We start from the raw sequence: 20,061 nt of genomic DNA on the forward strand, positions 1-20,061 counted from the left end.
TTCATTGAGAGGAATTAAAATCCCAATCCCAGTTATTGATAGCCAAGTTATGTTTTCTGCAATATTTTCCATGGATAAACAAGCACTTTGAAAGAAAGGATTTTGTGGTTGGAATATAAACACTACTTTCCTTCCTAAATATAATCTTGGTCTCTAAGTAAATCCCAAATGGTTTGAGTCACTGGTTGTATCAATATCATGCGTTAGTTTTGCATATAAATGACAAGTTATTACACAGAAAGAATCTGATATCCATTCCTACTAGAGAGTAGCAAAATTCTTGTTTTCTTTAATCCACAACCAGAAAATATTTCATGTTGTTCAGTCTTGTGTTTTTAGAGCTCTGTGGTGTCTCAGAGTGATTTGCATCTCCTGTCCTCTTTTGTGGAGATGAGAAACTAACTGAAACCTAGAAATATTTAAGAAATGCCCACATTTGGTACATGCCAAAACAGATTTGAATTAAAATGTCCTCAGTTCAAACTCAGTGTTTTTTCCCCCTGAATCTTTGATTAAGCTCTTCAACTGTTCATGTGTTTTGGGAATTGAAAGACTTTATCAGGACCACATTTGTATTAGGTAAAGCAATGAATTCTTGGAAATTTTATGCTTGTGCACAGTAAATATTGTGAAGAGTTTTAAAGTGCTGGGTGGTAACCTATTCTTTGGCTTTGCTAGAGTGCAGTTGGTACCAAGAGGAACAGTGTGCTCAGGGCAGGGTGGATGCCGAGGTGAGCATACCCGGCAGGCCTCTGCCTCCCTGTCCTCAGGTTCTCCCTGGTCTTGGTCGTTCTCTTCCGGTTCTCAGTTCTCTGCATTTTACCTTTCACAGACAGTACCAACAGTGCCAGATCCTTTATCAATATTAATATATTAGTAGTGCTGCTAATAGCCCCTCCCGTTACCTTTCCTAAGGCTAACAGCAGAAGGCAGCAGGTAAAAGTGCTGAGTATGGCATTCCACCCTGGAGCAGGTGTGGTCTGGCTAAACGGCTTCCTCCTGTGCGGCTTTATCGGGCTACTTTTAACTAAATTGGCAATCTAGATTAATAGATTACATTTAATTGATGAATATACTCCGGGGATTAATCTCTGAGTCTTCTATCTCCCCAAGCCCCTTTATGCTGATTCTTCAGACCTGTGTCAGGCAGAAATGGAATAAACTTTAAATTACACATAGAGAAATGACCCCTGTGGCAGCTGAACAGGTGAACGAGGGGTGGGGGTGGGGGGGATTAAATTCACTCTATCTTTTATATGCCTTCAGGGCCTTATTTGCTGGAGTTTAAATCTCTGGGAAAAAGCTGTCAGAACTTTAAGCATTTTGCTACCTCTGCTGCTGTGTTCCCGTGGGGGCAGTGCCCTATTTTTTACCATTATTCATGGTCGTTCTGCTTCTAAGTAGCAATACTTCTGAGGATGATAGTGCAGTACTGTGGATACTGCTTTACTTGAGCTAGGAAGACATTCTAAAATGCTGTCACTGAAGATGTGCTTCAAAGAGGAATGGTATTTTGCCAGGAGCAGATGAGATCATACGTTATATTTAGGATTCCTAGGGAAGGAAACTGCTAATGGGTTATAGCCTGGATTTAAACTTTATATTTTATTTAAGTTACATTACCTTTAAGAAACAACTCTTCTTTTTTTGTAGGTGATATAAATTTTTTAAGTGCATTTGATCTTGAAAAAAAAAAATATGTTCGATAAAATTAAACCAATTAGCGGCATTTTCATATCAGTGATACCCAGATTGCTGAGATTTTTAAAGCTATGATTCATGCTCATGTGGAATCTTTAGTCCTAGAGAGAATAACAAGAGCATTGGGAATGATTTAGCCCCTTCCTCACCCATCAATAGTATATAGCATTAAATAATGGGCTTAAAATAGTAGCTCCAGAATACAATATGCTTATTTTCATAGACCTGTCTTATTTTAGGTCCCTTAAAAGTGGGTTATTGAGCCACTGAGAAAACTGTTTTCTATTGATAAGATCTAAAAATCTGGTTCTTTGAAGTTTGACTTTCCTAGAATTCAATTCTATTGAATTTCACATCTCAATTTATTTTATTTCTAGCACAAAGTTAAACCTAAAAACTGTTCAATGATTTAGTGTCAGTCATTCACATAATTATAAACTAAGGATATAATTACTTTTTAAATTATAACTTTTTGTTTGTGAGCATTAAAATTTTAAATATTATTCATAATATTTATTTTTAAAAACTACTTATTTTCACTAATGACATAATTTGTCTTTGTTAGTTGTTTAAATATATTTTTTCTTCTAGAGAAACAATGAGCTTTTTAAAGAAAACACTATATATTTTTATATTCTTATTTTTTAAAAACATTGTAATGCATTTACTTTAAAAAAGAAGAAAAACATTTTTAAGTGCATCCCTCTCATAGAAACAACAAATAGAGGTTGTGAAAGCAACATAATCTCACCCACATTACAGTAAATTTGGTTAGCAGTAAGGTGGAGTTTTACAGTAATAGCTTTTAAGCAGATTATCTAATTTTAAAATAGTGCATATTGCACTCTGTGTGAAACTGAGATGGAAGAATACATTTCAATTTGTGTAAATGCCTTTAACAGTGAGGTTTATGAGTGCTCAATTTAATTTAGCATTTAATACCTTTTTGCTAAATTATGTCTTCATTTTTTCTTTATCTTATTTTTAATCTAATTTTTAAAAGAATCTTTCCTTGCTAGTGTAGAAAATATTTGTCATCTTAGCCTTTGGCCACAGATGCAGAAAGAAGTTAACTATGTGAGCCCCATAAACAAGTCTGCAGAAACCAATTTGCAGGCTCTGGTTGATAAGCAGTTTGCTGCTGGTTCTCCCAACAGCCCTGGACAGTTGCTAGATTGAGAGGCTCACTAATGCTTATTTGGGATAAACAAGGGTGGGAAAGCAGTGATTGCATCCCACATTTAGGGTAGTAGCAATTAGGTTATAGTGATCTGGCTGCCTGGATAATTGGAATTCTCAGTACATGATTTGGACAGAAGCACATCTGTTCCTAAGATTATCTATTGGATGTATCTTAAGTGTTTTGACCAACTGTGGAAAGTGTTGGATGGCTATTTATTCAGAGCTACATCCAGCATGCATAAAACTGGTGTGTGTTCCTAAGTAAATGATATCAGACTTGCAACGAAACGGGAATAAACTTGGGTTCTTCGGTCAGAAACATCCCCTCAGTGCATTTGTTTTTATCACTTCTTTGAACCAAAAATAGTTGTTCATCTTACTTTTTTCTCTATTTTGAACTCATTTTTCTGGACAGAATTTTTCTAATAACTAAGGTTGCTATTGTTGTTCACTATTTCTATTCCAAGTATACCCTCAGTGTGAAACAAAGCCATTTACTACTGAAAACAATGTATATGTCTTCATGATTCTGATCCAGTACATATTATCTAAAAGCAATTTTTCCCTTAGAAATTAAAATAATTCAAATTATGAAGCTCAAATTTTAAAACATACATGTCTCATATTCTTTCCTCTTCTGGCATAATGTCTTGCTTGGTGTTCAAATTTTGTCCTTTCTAATTACATGATGATACCAAAGAAATTTTATCCAACTTGAGAAATTGCCCTAATTAAAAGGTGGAACAGAAAAAGATCTTAAAATTACATAGTAAAATTCGCCCCCACCCTTTTTTCTCCCAGATAAGAAAATGAGACCACAGAAGCTTAGTGACTTTCCTTAGGATGTATAAAAATGACATTTTAACTCAGGAATGTAGTTTATTGTTCTTTATGTGAGAAAAATTTCTTTCAGCTAGAAATTGAAATAAAATATTCTTGAATTCATGAGAATAATATGGTTTACTTGTGCAATTTTCTTCAATTTTTAAATGCCATGTCAATTTAATTTCAGTATAGCCATGACTGTTGTGACTCAGCTGGTTGACTACTGTCCCACAAAGCAAACGGTCATCAGTTCAATCTGGATTGATTCCTGATCAGGACACATGCCTGGGTTGAGGTTTGATTCCAGGTTGGGACACATACTAGAAGCAACTGATTGATGTTTTTCTCTCACATTGATGTTTCTCTTCCTCTCTTTCTTCTTCCCTTCTGCTCTCTCTAATAATAAGTTTTTAAAGTAGTTCTAGAAATAATTTCAGTATAAACATATACAGAAGTAGATTCTTGTAACCCTTACACTTTGGTAGCCAAAACTCATATAAACCTTTATTTCCCATAATTTCTGAAAATTACTGGCTATGGGAACATGGACAATCTTCATGTCTTGGACTTTACATGAGAAAAAATTATATATTTTTAATTTATTTTCTATGGTTGCAAATATGATGTCAACATATCAATAGAATAGTGATTTTACTTAATCATTTTTATAGATTTTCAATTTCAGATAATCTCATAATTTTGGTGATAGAAACTTTTCTCCTTAGGAAACTAGGCTTGAGTTTTTTGCTTATCAAACCTGTGCACATGTGTTTGTTATATAAATCCAGTTGAAAACCTAGGTGGTATTTAAGTCAACCTTTTTTACAGTTATACACCTCCCACCCATTTACATGGACTAATCTTCAACAAGAGCAGAATAATGTGTTTGGACTCAAGACCAGAGATTAAAGCTTATTGTCAGTGTAGGAGTTGATATAAAGAACCATAATTACTAAAATAATCAAGGTGAGAATTAAAATCTAAATTAAAGTCAGAGACATAGGAATAGAGAGAAGGCAATAGGTACAATAAATACCATGTACCCGTATTCTAGAGAAGTGAGTGACTTCAGTTATTTGAGGTAAATAAAAAAGAAATCTAGACTGACTCTAAAGAGTCTAACATGTCCAACTGGAAAAATACCTTTTTGGTGTAATGGTTAACTGGGTAGGCAGTCTGTGTGAATTGAGGCAAGTAACTTTACCTTTTTGGGTATCATCTTCAAAATAGTGATAATATTAATACCTTATGAGGTTGTAAGGTCCTTAAATAAGATATCACAAATGTCAGGTTCAGAGTTAATGTTGAGTAAGTATTATGTATCAGTATTATTCAGTGAGATAGAGGAGGCAGGAACAGATTAATGGAAGGAAGGTTAATTGAACATTTTTACAAGTTGAGTTGGGGTGTCTTTGGGATATTCATTACATAATAATAGTAAGTGTGATATACTGATTTGAGGCATATACATTTGGGACTTACTGATAAGTTATTTTTGAAACTGTGGCTTTGTATGTAGCCATTGTGACAGATGGTACAGAATGAAATGGGCAACGTGACAAAGTCATAAAAATGAAGTCCATGAGACACACATACATGATCAATCAATTAAGAAGGAATAACCAGAGTGACAGGAACAAAACTAGATAAAAACAGTGTCATGGAAGTCAGAGGAGAAATTTTAGAGATAACAGAGTCAAGAAAACCAAATGTTAAATAAGACAGGCAAAATAACTAAAATTTAAATTTGTATTCTTCAGAATGTGCATCGTTTAGAGAAAAGAGCTGGTTAAGGGAAATATGAAGTTTATGGATATAAAAGTTCAAAATTATACTCGGTTCTTATGACTGCTGTATTTGTTAATGGGAATACAAAAATGCTTCAGATGTTCAAGAATAGAGAATCAAAGGTATGGATCAAATTTAAAAGTATTTTAAATCTTACCTAAAATTAAACCCTACACTTTAAATCTCAATGTATGATGTTTGATAATGTTGAATGCCCATGTAAATATCTAAAAAAAAATCATTTTTTTAAACTCCGAAATATACTCCTATATCTAGGTAATGGTTTTATAACTTTGGCTCATTTAAATGAAAACATTGATTCTAAAACTGCCTGGGGTTTATTGGGAAAGGGGTGTGAAGAGTAGAATCCTTTAGGAATTTGTACTGGCTTTTAAAATAATGTCAGTTATACATTTGACAATTTGTAAAATCTTTCTCATTCTTTCTTACTGCATTTTCTTCCCCTTTATCTAGTATATGTGATTTATAGACATGGATAGCATAGTATTGTAGTTACAGAATGAAAGATTCCAAGTCAGGCTGCATGCATTTAAATCCCATCTCTATCATTTGCTAACAGGACACTGTGGGGAAGTAACTCAAATTCTTTTTGCCTCAGTTCCTCATCTGAAAAGAATGGAACTCAACAGTGGTTTCTAACTCATTAGTTTGAATTTAATAATGCAGAAAAAAAATGAGGAACGTAATGTATGTAAGCCAAGTGGCACATAGTAACTACTCAATAAATGCTATTTTGCTTCAGTTCCATAGAACCTAGTTCTTTGTAAGTTCAGCAGAAGGTTATAGCAATACCTTTTAAGATTTTAACATTATTTATTAAAAGAGTGTGGAAGAAAGTAATTCTGATGTAGTTTTCTATTAGCCATGAGCAAGAACTGTTTTAGATAGAAGAGTAATTCCTTCCTTTCAAAACCAAAGTCAATTTTTTGAAGATTTATAACATTCAGCATTTCAGACATAGTATGTAATATTAAACTCTCCATCTCTCCATTTAACTAAGTAATGGACAGATCTATGTCCAGAAAAAGTCCAGCCATTGTTAATATACTGAGAATAGTTTGTGCAACATTGATGTAACCTGGCAGCCAAGGAGAGTGGACTGTAATGCACATGCATGAATGATGATGACTTCATTGTACTAGTCAGTGGGGATGATAGACACTGCTGAGTAAGCATGTGTACCGTATGTGCATCACAGTCAAATGACTAAACAAGTGGAGCAATGAATCTGCATCAAATTTTGCGCTAAGCTTGAGCACTCCTTTGCAGAAACTATTTGGATGATTCAAAGGCTTTCAGGGATGATGCAGTGAGTGCAACACAAATAAAAGTACAGCCCAAATGCTTCAAACATAGTTGAGAATCTTTTGAAAGTGATCTATATTCTGGAAGGCCTGAAGCTAGAACACCTGAGAATGTCGAACATGTACAGGCTGCAATCAGCAAAGATTGGTGACTGATAGTGCGAGAACTAGAAGCTGATCTGTGGATTCCAAAAACTACTGTGTCTGATATTTTGACATAAGATCTTGGTAAGAAATGTGTCTTGCCAAAATTAGTTCCATGGATTCTGCTACCGGAGCAGAAGAAGTAACATTGTGCTGCAGTTGTTAATAACTTGATTCAGACTGCTACCAATGAACCAGATTTGAAGCCCGGCAACTCCTAATTTTTCCCAAAACCAAAATCACCTTTGAAAGGAAAGACATTTCAGACTGTCAATGAGATTCGGGAAAATACAACAGGGCAGCTGATAGCCATTCCAACAAAGGTTTTGCAGAGTATTTTGAACAGTGAAAGAGATGCTGGGAAGCTGTGTGAGGTCCCAAGATGCCTCCTTTGAAGGGGACTGAGGCATTATTGTCTTGTGTACAATGTTTCTTATATCTTGTATCTCCTTCAATAAATGTTTCTATTTTTTATATTAGATGACTGGATACTTTATATACACACACACAATGTTTTAATCCAATCATGACCATGACTATATATATATATATATATATATATATATATATATATATATATGACTATATATATATACGACTATATATATATACGACTATATATATATACGACTATATATATATACGACTATATATATATATATATATATATATTCAAAATTCCCTGCTAAGTAGTCAAAATTCTACTGGATTCAGAATTTCTGAATATACACAGAACTCTTGATTGCTGTTACAATGAACTAAACATTTAGTTGAGGAAATAGGGCACATAAAAGAAATATATATGATAAATAGTACTATGCTATGACCCACCAATTTCACTTATGGGTCTTTATCTGAAGACAACAAAAACATTCATTTGAGAAGATACATGCACCTATCCTTATGTTCACTGCAACATTACTTATAATAGTCAAGACTTGGAAGCAACCTGTGTGTTCATCATTAGAAGGATGAATATTATATATAATATGTATAGTATTCCATATATAATGTGGAATATTACTTAACCATAAAAATAATGGAATCTTACCTAGAGGGTATTATGCAAGTGAAATAAGTCAGACAGAGAAAGACAAATACCATATGATCCCACTTATATGTAAAATCTAGAAAACAACATTATAGGACCAACAAAACAAAACAGAAACAGACTCATATATACAGAGAACTAACTAAGGGTTGCCAGAGGGGAGGGGTGTTGTGGGAAGGGCAAAAGAGATGAAGGAAATTGAGAGGTACAAACTTATAGTTACAAAATTAATAAGTCACGGAGGTAATGTACAGCATAAGGAATATAGTCAATATCATAACAATTTTTATAGGTTCAGATGGCTACTAGACATTGTAATAATTCTATTGTAATGTATATAGATTTGAATCAGTATGTTGTATACCTGAAATTAATATAATATTGTATGTCAACTATACTTTAATAATAATAAATAGATGATGGAGTGTGTGTTAGTATTAGAACAAGCCTGTGAATGCAATAGAAATCTATAAGAAATTATGGCTTCATAGATAGATGTGTTGAGAGTTTGGTTTAGAAAGAATGAATAATGTTTACTAGTTAGCATGGGGACACATAAAAGCTTGTGTGTTTGTGAAAGGGAGCATTTGGATCAGATGTGGGGAATCGTGATGAATCATAAATGCTCACTCTTGTGGTCAGTAAATGGCAGAAATTTTGTGTATTTGTCTTTGAACCCCAGGAATAAATAACAATTAAATATTTGATGGGACTAGTTGAACACTGTCACCAGTTTAATTGTATGCCATTAAACGTGTGATTTTAAATAAAATATTTAATTTTATTTGAGTTGTTCTCATTTAGTAAATATTCAGGTATTGATTTGCATATAAGTATTTTCTATCTTGACACATTAAAGGTTTTAATGTGCATTATTTATTGTAGTTATGACCTCAGATATTTTATGTTTAGTACTGCCCTGTTCATTTGGAAATTGTTGACTGTTTTAAAGTAGAGCAGTCACCTGGATGTGAGACACAGGCTCTATAGATAGTAAGCATAATTTAATAGGCAATGCGTCCTGAATCTATGAGAAATATATCTGAAGCACGAGTAGTATAACATTAGAAAAAATATAAGTGGTTCATTGTTTTATGCAACATGGAATAACATAAACAGATTTACTGTCTTCTGCATAAAATACAAATTATGTTTTAATAAATTAGATTAACATCTAATAAAAAATGGGTTTTTGATTAATTAACACATTAATGTCTCATAGCATGAATTTTATATTAGAGAAAATCATTAAGAATTGTATTTATTCTTTAAACATTATGGGGTATGATACTTTACATCAAAGAATTCATATAAAAACCCTTTTGATAGCATTATTTCTTAGAATTAATAAGGCAATTTTAGTAATCAGTAACATATCAATTATTGCTCTCTTTTTTCATCTGATCAATTGCTTTAGATTTAGCATCACATAATTGGCAAAACAAGTGAATATAAAATGTGTTTCCCATTTATATTCTTTCAGGGAAATCTTGAGGGGTTTGATGCTTTTCATCCTCCAGCTATACATTGGTGAGTCTTACTTATTCTAATTGTTCTTTTTGAAGGTCAGTTTTATAAAGTCTGTGACTTGATTGTAATATGTAATAAGTAGGATTAAAGATATGTCAACATCACTGTTTTGCTAATTAAATTATGACTTTTTCCAAACAAACTATATCTTTAGGATTTTGTTTTCATTTTTGTTACTCTTAATAAAAGTGCAATTAAAACCTATAGATGTAAAAATTAAATTATGTGGAGAATGTTAACTATTATTGTTTTAAGTCTAAGATTGTGGTAGTATTGCTTATAGGTAACTTTAAAGATATTTTATTCACCCTGACTAGTGTGACTCAGTGGATTGAGTGCCAGTCTGTGGACCAAAATGTTGCTAGTTCAATTCCCGGTCAGGCTGGGTTGCAGCCAGGTCCCTGGTTGGGAGCCTGTGAGAGGCGACCAATCGATGTTTCTCTCTCACATTAATTTTTCCCTCCATCTCTTCTTCCCTCCTTTCCCCTCTCACTAAAAATAAATAAATAAAATATTTTAAAAAAAGATATATTATTCATTGATATCATGGCCCACAAGCAGTATTTGAATGAGCATCATGAGATGTCTGAAGCTTTAATCAAAAAAGAAGCTAATAGATTCTATTAGTTCTGCTAATGCATACTACTTATTTTGTGTATTGAAATTTAACATTAAAGTTAAACAATTCTTATGCATTTTTATAGTATAAAATCAAATGCATGCTTTTTTGCTTCTGCTTAGTTTCTTCTCTGTTATCCATAAATAGCATTAGTGTATCCTGGTATCATGTTAATGAACAACCCTTCCCTCAATATGTCTCTCTCTCTCTCTATCTCTCTCTCTCTCTCACACACACACACATATACATGCCATCATTCATTCATTCATTAAGCACATTCGGGTCACAGTTAGTTAATTCAAACTTTCCTAAATTCTAGTTTTTGAGGCACTTCTCATGGGCTTAAACACTACGATCCCCATATGTTTTTGATGAAACATTTCATCATTAAAAGATTACTAATACAATAAAATATATGTACACTTTTATAAATTACATGTATATACTACTATTTTTATAGATAGATAAGAACAATAGTTAAATGTTTTAAAAGATACAATAGCAATATATGTGTATAAAAGTTCTAGTGAAACTTTGTGTACAACGGTTCTAGAAATCTTCTACTTTGAGTGTATTGGCTACTCAAACAACATTTAAAAAAACTAATTTTAAGTATTAGATTGAATATATACATTTACTGCATGTGCAAATTACCAAATGTGCTTATACATACATTTATATACAAAAATGTGTGTGTGCATATGGTTGATGTGAGTGGCATTAACTGAATCAAGAGTTTAAGTGGCTTAGAATGGCACCCAGTGATATAATCTGAATGTGCCACCTCTTGAAAGCATGAGGAGTAAAACAATTTTGTGGGATTGTTGTAGAGAACCAAGGACCAAATTGTTAGAAGGGACACTTTGTGTTACATGAAATACCTCCAAAGATACCTTTGATATCTTGGCAAAAGTAGATCTACACCACTTTGTAAATTCTATCTTCACTGTAGAATAGAATTCCCCAGTCATCTATATGCTTGCCAATTTTTTTTTCTCAACAGGGCCCTCAGTGCTGGGCCACAAGAAAAGAAGAGAGGAAGATTGAATAGTTACAGTAAAAATTATTTAACCCAAATTATTTCTGCCTGTGTGAACCAATAATCCTATAAGAATTGTTTTTCAGTGTTTTATCCTTTGAGCATAAAGAAGAGCTTCCCACCCCTATGCCTTATAATAGAAGCTCACATTTAACTGGAATAAAGGCTCAGTTCAAATTTGAAGCCAGTCAGGGAGGTGGTGAGTTGTTAAATGACAACTTTAGGACTTCAGACAAGCCCATCTTTATTAAATCTTTAATATAAAAGCCTTTGCGATTGCCGATTCCACTTATTTGAGCCCTTTTCTAATTCAATAACCTAATACTCACTGCTAAACCAATTAGGAATCAATTTAAATTATGTGTTATCCAAAGATAAATTCTCCATCTCTTGTCTTTAAAAATCTCATGTCAAATACTTTGCTGAAATACAGATACCATGCATCTACATCATTCCTTTAATCTATCAGTCTAGTAAACTCTATCGAAAATTTAAAAAATAACTAGAATAAAGTGATGCTTATCTGGCACAACTCAGTGAGTACCTAGTGACTCTTATTTATTATGGCTTTCTCAGTGGGCCATCCAGATGATAATTTATTTAAATTTAAGGATATTATGAGGATCAGTTTCTACTTTGCGAAGTTATAGCACACATAATCTAGCTTGTCTAAAAAAAAATAAAAGGAAAAATAAAAAACCCACAATATTACCTGACATACCTACCATTAAGTTCTCTATGCTTGGGTCCTAGAACTTGCCCTTGACTTTCTCTAGGGAAAGAAAAAGACAATCAGAGCAATCACATTTGCTGTTTCATTCTGGATAGACTATTTCCTTCTCTGTGTTTTGTAGAAACAACCATTTCGTAAACGTTTCTGAGTTGCCTGCTTTTACAACAACAACAACAAAAATTAGTTTGGTATCTTTATGGAACACATATGAAGATTTAAGCAGCTCTGTATATAAAGTTGTTGGTGAGAAATCACAAACCACAGAATCCAAAGATGAAGATGAGGCCAGCGTAGGTATAACAAGTTGGTTGGTTTGCCTCTTCATTGAGTAAATCTTGTGCTGTGTTATGACATAGAGACCCACTATTTACAGTCTCAAGATTTTCTGATTGAAATTTCTTTTATTGGATGGGGTTAACCAGGGGAACTCTCTTCCTTTTCTTAGCCATCACCAAGCTCTTAATATATTTACCTCTTTTTTTTGCTCTGTCTTTTCCCAGATAGCCCTCTCAAAAGTTAATGTTAGCCCCATAACATTAGAAACATAGAAGAATGTAGAAACAAAGAAGAATCTCTTTTTAGTTTATAGTTTCCATGGTTGAACTCAGCTACTCTTGTAGCTTCAAAGATTATTTTTAATAATATTCAACTTGATATGTCCTCTTAGGATCCTGTTGCTGAGAATCAAATTAGCATATCTATTTGATAATACATTAACTTCTCAGCCTCCAATGTATTAAATTTGATCTCAGAGTGTTTTCCCACAAAACTACTTTTGCCTTTCTCAATCTATTGAATAGACATTTCATCTATCCAGTTCCCCAAAAAGATATTTGGGAAATATGTTAGATTCCTTTCTTACCTTCTCACCCCTCTTATTATATCACTTATGAAATTTTATCAAGTCTACCTCCGGACAGATGGGAAATGTTATGGAAAATGAAAACTATTATATTTCCCAATAAGCCTGGCATATCTAATGTTACAAATTTTTCATTATGTAATAACATCAGTGGGAAAAAAAACAACTTGTACCACATATTCATATAACAAATGCTTCCAGATGTAGTGGTCAAACGTATATATTCTGTAATTCTTTTAAATTTAATGGAACATATGGCATACATTTGACTGAATATCAGCCATGTTTAAACACTCTTGCAGAGAAACTTAGAATAGCCAAAAGTATTGTTTGAAAGATGCACACGTACATCTCCCCACATTACTGGTCCACATTTTTGAACTAGGTAAATGTTGTTGTCCTCACAAGGTGCAGAAGGACACATTTCATCTATCTCTTTCTACCCCCAAATTTAATGCTTGTACTTTTATCTCAACTACTTTGAACACCATAATGAAAGATTTCATCCACTTGTTTAATTGTTTTCTTACTGGAAGAAAATAATGTTATTGACCTGAGGATATATAATAAAATTTATCACTTATATTGTGTTCCAACTTCTATTTAGTTATAGTAGGTTTTCCCTCAAGTGAAAGATTTTCAGGAATCTGACTCTATATTCCTATCAATGGCCTGAGTAAACTAAATTAATAGAAGGAATTGCTCCTTTTTATTTATTCTACCAAGGCTGAGTCTCCAGAGAAATGCTTCTTGTAGCAGACAACACATTCTCGGGTTGGCTGTCTGGACTTAATGGGATGTAAATATCGATTGGAGCAATTTCTCTGCCACCCGAGAAGCACTGTAGGTTTTGTGGTGTATCACAATTTTATATCCTTCTCATGTCTTTTTAATATTTTTACATCGCTAAACCAGTGTCTTCCTTTGCTTCTGAGACCACAGCTTCCTTTTTCTGAAGAAATGATTCTTGTAAATGTGTACTATACCTGGAATCCAGGCAGACCCACCACTGTGGCTGTATTACAGCCGCGACAGATAAGATTGCAAAAGGTAAGAACTGTATTGAAAGTGTGAGGAGGCATTTGCCGTTAGTAACAGTGCTGCTATACTGAGAAAACAGTGCCCCCTTGTGAAGGACTTCTCATACTTGTGACTACTGTTCCAATGTTTAAGCACAGACGGGAGATAAAATAAACACAAGCAACTTTCTTTCCGTTGACTATTGTCTGTTTTTGATCACTGTTAGAATAGTTATTGCCGTGCACCTTAAGAAACTCAGGCAGGCACCTCGACTTTCTGGTAACTCTATGATGGCAAAGCAGTCCACAATCACCTCACAACTTTAAAACACAGTGTCAGTTCATGTCCAGGCCCAGGTATTAATGATCTCTCCTCCTTGTCAGGTTTGTCCCTTTTTAGGCATTTTAGTTCAGGAAGCACAGAGTGACCAGTTTCTTTCTCTCTTTCTTCAAACCCTATGCATTCCTGCTCCAGCTTGCCAGAGGCAATGTTAAAATGCTTACCTTGGGGGCTTGGTGAGAGAGAACAGGTATGGTGATCCGTAAAGCTCTTAGTTAAATGATGCTGGTTTGAACTAGTAAGTATTTGAAGCTGCTTTTTTCTTGTTACCTCTAGTTATCTATTCATGTGCTCTGGTTTCCTGCCTGTTATGATCTTTATCTCCCCTCTTGTATTTTTCAAGTAGAGAAGTTGAATTGTCCCCCCAAACTATAGCACAGGCATTTTAAGCCCTAAATTGTTTCTTTAGAATTACTCTCTTGACTTAGAATTAGTAGGTTTTACCAGAAATTCCTGAAAAGTTAGTGGAGGGATATCAAAGAACTGCTCTCTCCAAGGTGAATCCTCTTCACTTATCATCCAATTCCTTATTTTCTCAATGTGGGTGAAGGATTTAAAACATACCTAAAATTTAAGTTACTTATAAACTATTTAAATTTTACATTATTTGGATGTGCTCAGTCAAGCATCCATTCTAATTTTCTGTTATATGTACAAAGAAAGTCTAATAGAAATATGAATTCTCCGATGACCAGTGTTGAGTCTTGAGAAAATCTAGTAAGGCAGTTTAAATCTGGCTGTCAAATGTTTGCATTATGGTTATTTTCAAACACATATATTTTCATACTTATTCTCACATGAAATTGCTTAATAATTATAAAATTTCTATAAAGAATGGAGAAAAATGGAAATCTGTGAGTGAATCAGAAATGAAATACTTAGAACTAGTGAACTGGGACATCTGATTGAAATGCTGAATATAATACAACATTTTATCATTTCTTTAAAGTATCGCATTATGAGAATTAATTATGTAATTACTGTGAAAGTGTTGTGGGTTTGTAGTCATAGAAGGTTTATATTCTAAAGGATGTTATTTTCTCAAAGCATCAGGCACTCATATGGAGCAATCAAACCACAAATAGAACTCTTCAGAGAAGAACTCCCTTCCTGGTTTGGAAACAGAATATATAAACCTCTATTTATAAAATCTTGTACATTATTTAAATGCAAATATTAATATGTTAAACAATAATGACAAATGCTTATCACAATTTAATTACATATTGCTGCAATAGCTTTCATCAATTATGTTTCATGACAGTGAAAATGCAAATGTTAATTTCACAAAACCTTTGAAAATTTATTTACAATAATCAAACACACATCAAGTTATCCATATAAAATTAAAGGAAGTATACATAACTGAGTATATATTCATTTTAGTTAAAACTAAAATAATTAGAGCATACAGGTTGAAGCTCTCATAATGAAAAGTGTATACTTGAAACAATTCCCAACCATTATTTTGCAATATTGCCTTATAGCATAAAACTAAAGAAATATTTTGCTGAGGAATGAACATGGGCAGTATTAACCCTCTGGCCCCCTTTTTAGGATTCAAGTACATCTTGAGCATTTTTACTTAGGTCCCAACTTGCAATGCAAGAGTGTAATTGAGTGGTAGTGGCTAATAAAGCAACCTTAGGACTTAAATAATAAGAACAAGCATACAGCTTTTAGATAATTCTCTAGTGACTTTCAGGAAAAAAAATTTGTTCAGCTTGAGGTCTGACAGTAAAATATATGAAGGGTCTCTTGAACGGGATGCAAAAAACAACAGCAATGAATATGATGGTTTGTGAAATATTTAAAGGTATAAAACAATAGAAGTTAGATTTATTCAGGGCTTTTGTTTCTTCAACTGCATGAGAGAAATTATGTGCCAATTTGATTTTGCTTCCACTGAGAATGAACAAGACTCTTTGCTTTTAAATGTACAACCCTCCTTGCCCAGGCTTCTATAGCAGGACTGGAGGGGCCCAGGCTTCTTTTCCATTGGAGGCCCAGAAGTCTCCTTTGCTAGACAAGTTTGTAGGAAGACTGGTATGTAGCGAAGTGTGGCTTTTGTTCTGTATGGAAGCCAAGAGATGAAATGATTGAGAATCCTCTTTTTTTTTTTATGGGATCAGTGAGTTTATTGACTTCTGTAATGAAACACAAAAATTTTAAGGTAAGGGAGAACTTTTGAAACATCGTGATTTCTGCTCTCTGAAGAAAATTTTGAAACTGAGTATATTACTTGCTATACGTTTAAAATGATTAATTATAATTACATTAGCCATAACAATAATACATTTACATATATTTAGTGATTTAGAAAAATATTAACTAGGGTTTCTTTTAGATTAATGTTATAAACTTTAATGAAGGAATTTCCTACATAAACGAATAGGTTGAATATTATTTTCATATTATTTTAACTTTAAATATTAGGCAAAGTATGTATACTTCTAGTGAAACATTATTTTCTAAGACAAAACACTATTCCATCCAAGAAGAGCTTTATATAAAGCCAGTATCAGATTTAGGGAGGAGGGATAAAAAATACTCAGGGATAAAACATGTTGAAGGAACAACCTAATTACAACCACATAATTCAATGGGCTCTCTGATATAACAATGACTTATTGAGAACAAAAAAAAACAAGGGAAGAATTAACTTTTGAAAAAGGAATTTGGTGTTTGGCTCTAGTTTATTGTATTTTATCCATTCTAGTAGCTAAAATAAACCTTAACTGCTGTGCAATCTACATAAACTGCAATAAATTAGTTTAATGATTTCACCTATAGTTTAAATGAAATATCCAGTGTGTAATATTTATTGGGGTGGTTTTACTCTGTGCAATACAAGTGCCTGTGGCCTTATTTCCTTCCAGTTATTTTCTGAAGCAGGTAGCAATATTCTTGTCAGGCAGCATCCAGATAGGAAAGCAAAAATAAGTCTTTGCTGCTTTCATTCAACAAACACTTATTCATTGTCCACCACACATATCAATAAATTAGAATGTCATATATGAGAATACCATAACAGAACCAAATAAGAGAATCTGAGACCAAAATTGCCTTAAGAGTAGGGGTTTGTCATCACACAGAGGAACAAGTAAGGAGGTACTCATTTCTAGGATTGTTTAATCCTGACACACATCATGGAAGATTCAGGAAAGTTCCTTTTTGTAGCTCTGCCTTCTTGAGTCCATGGGCTTTCATTCTCAAGTTCATACTTTTGAGAACGTAAGTTGACTTCTCTGTGCATGTCTGATTTTCTAATGCCTGAGACCTTCTTTAGAAACCTCCCTGTAGACTCTCTCAAGTGGCACTGACCATACTTGGCAAGCAGCATATAAGATCAAGTATCTCACTTTTTCATATTCTATAATGTGTGATGGATCTATCAGAATACATGTGCATATGTAGAAGACCAGTGGCTGTTAATGAGCAACAAGGTATGTTTAATACAACACGCATAAACAAATCGCTATGGTTAACAGCGTTTACGCACCATGCCGATGTGTATTAGCCTAGTAAAACTTCACAGAGGGAATATAACACTTGTGGCAGGGAGGATGATTAAGCTTTCAGATTAAGCAAGGGGTTCATAAGTAGGTAGTAATGACAAAAATCATGGGCTTCTGTAGTTATATTGATATTTAGTGACTAGTGTCTATATCTCAGCATATTATTATTATGCATTATAAAGCCAAGCTGTATTGACTTTGTCTTTCCCTTGGACCCTTCAGCTGCGAAGAGAGGGGGGGTCTGCTGCATGGGCAACAGCAGACCCTCCATATCACCCTGCCCAGGCTCTGTAGCTTCAGTTTCACTTGAGAGGACACTCCAGCGTCATCGCAAGATGTCGACTCAACACGGGAGGAGACAGATACCGGTTATAAGCTCATCCGATTGGCGAAGGAAACGAGCACCAGGGGTCTCCTCTGACGGTGGGAGAGGTCATCGCACCTCACTGGACAGCTACCGTCTTGCCATGGCTCGCCTGCCCCACTGGGTGCGTGGGGATCAGAGAGGCGCCTCTCGAAAAGTGGGCCACAAAACACCCGCACCAGTTAATTCCAAGCAAACAACAAGAAAGAAGCCTCCGGCTCTTCGCCTCGCTAGCTGGAACATCAGGACCATGTGCCCCGGACTTACTGCAGACCTTCCGTGGATCAAGGGTGCCAGGAAAACCGCTGTCATTGATAGGGAACTGGCACGACTAAACATCGACATTGCGGCTCTACAGGAGACCCGGTTGGCTGACAACGGAACTATCAGAGAAACCAACTACACCTTCTACTGGCAAGGGAAGTCTCCGGACCAACCAAGACAGCACGGTGTTGGGTTCGCTGTGAAGAACATGCTTGTTAACTCCATAGAGCCACCCACAGGAGGCACAGAGAGATTACTTACCCTCCGATTGTCAACAACTTTCGGCCCAGTCAGCATTCTTAGCGCGTATGCCCCAACCCTCTGCGCCACCACCGAAGAGAAAGAACAGTTCTACCATGCACTGGACGAAGCGTTATCCAAGATCCCCAGAAGTAACGCTCTCTATCTCCTTGGAGACTTCAACGCAAGAGTAGGAGCCGACCACGTGGCCTGGCCCACCTGCCTTGGAAACTTTGGGAGAGGAAAGATCAATGAGAATGGTCAGCGACTGCTTGAGCTTTTGTGTCACCACGGCCTGTGCGTGACAAACACATTCTTCAAGTGCAAAGAGATCCACCAGGTGTCATGGAGGCACCCCCGCTCCCGTCATTGGCACCAGCTTGACCTCGTCATCACCAGAAGAACGGATATTGGCAGCACCCTCCTCACCCGCAGCTACCACAGTGCAGACTGCGACACGGACCATGCCCTCGTGGTAAGCAAGGTGCGCATAATGCCGAAGAGGTTGCACCACTCCAAGATGAAGGGTCGCCCACGCATCAACACCAGTTGTGCCAGCAACCCAGTTAAGACCCAGCAATTCATCAACAAGATGGAAGATGCACTCGGCGAGGGAGTGGCGGCAGATGACATTATCGAATCCAATTGGCCACGTCTCCGCGACGCCATATACAACTCCGCCATTATTGCTTACGGGAAGAAAGAGCGGAAGAACGCTGACTGGTACGAGGCTCACTGGGAAGAAATGGAACCTGTGATCGAGGCTAAGAGGAAGGCCCTACTGGCTTACAAGGTCACGCCCACTCCCAGTACACTTCAAGCTCTACGGGCTGCCAGGAACAAAGTCCAGAAGACCGCCCGCCACTGTGCCAACACCTATTGGCTAAACCTGTGCAGAAGCATTCAGGAAGCTGCCGATGTAGGCAACGCACGAGGAATGTATGAGGGTATCAAGAAGGCAACAGGCCCAATCCCCTCCAAGATCGCCCCCCTTAAGTCCAAGACAGGTGAGGTCATCACTGACCAGGAACAGCAAATGCGGTGGTGGACTGAGCACTACCTCGAGCTGTACGCAACAAAGAACACCGTAACAGACGCTGCTCTTAACGCCATCCCAGACCTACCAGTCATGGAGGAGCTAGACACCCCACCTACTGCGGCAGAGCTCAGCAAAGCTATCGACCGCCTCGCTTGCGGGAAAGCACCAGGAAGCGACGGAATCCCTCCAGAAATCCTAAAGAGCGGGAAACCAGTCCTGCTACAGCCGCTCCACCATCTACTCTGTCTCTGCTGGAAGGAGGGTTACATCCCCCAGGATATGAGAGACGCCAACATTATCACCATGTACAAGAACAAAGGAGACCGCAGCGACTGCAACAACTACCGGGGCATCTCTCTCCTCAGCGTTGTCGGCAAAGTATTCGCCCGGGTCGCTCTTGCCCGCCTGCAGACCCTTGCTTCCCGCGTCTACCCAGAGTCCCAGTGTGGCTTCAGAGCTGGCCGCTCAACAGTGGACA

The 20,061-nt window shown here is 35.8% G+C and overlaps 1 long non-coding RNA gene across 1 annotated transcript in view; it reads left to right on the plus strand.

Annotated features, from left to right (window-relative positions):
• The window catches only part of LOC150013006 (uncharacterized), a 301,433-nt gene extending 291,886 nt beyond the window's left edge, over positions 1 to 9,547 (plus strand). The window contains exon 2 of the long non-coding RNA XR_016510791.1: positions 9,500 to 9,547. This is a non-coding gene — a long non-coding RNA (uncharacterized LOC150013006). The remainder of the gene's footprint in view (positions 1 to 9,499) is intronic.
• The last annotated feature ends 10,514 nt before the right edge of the window (positions 9,548 to 20,061 follow it).

Source organism: Furipterus horrens, unplaced genomic scaffold, assembly GCF_987537825.1.
Source record: "Furipterus horrens unplaced genomic scaffold, mFurHor1.1.pri manual_scaffold_4, whole genome shotgun sequence".
Classification (NCBI taxonomy): domain Eukaryota; kingdom Metazoa; phylum Chordata; class Mammalia; order Chiroptera; family Furipteridae; genus Furipterus; species Furipterus horrens.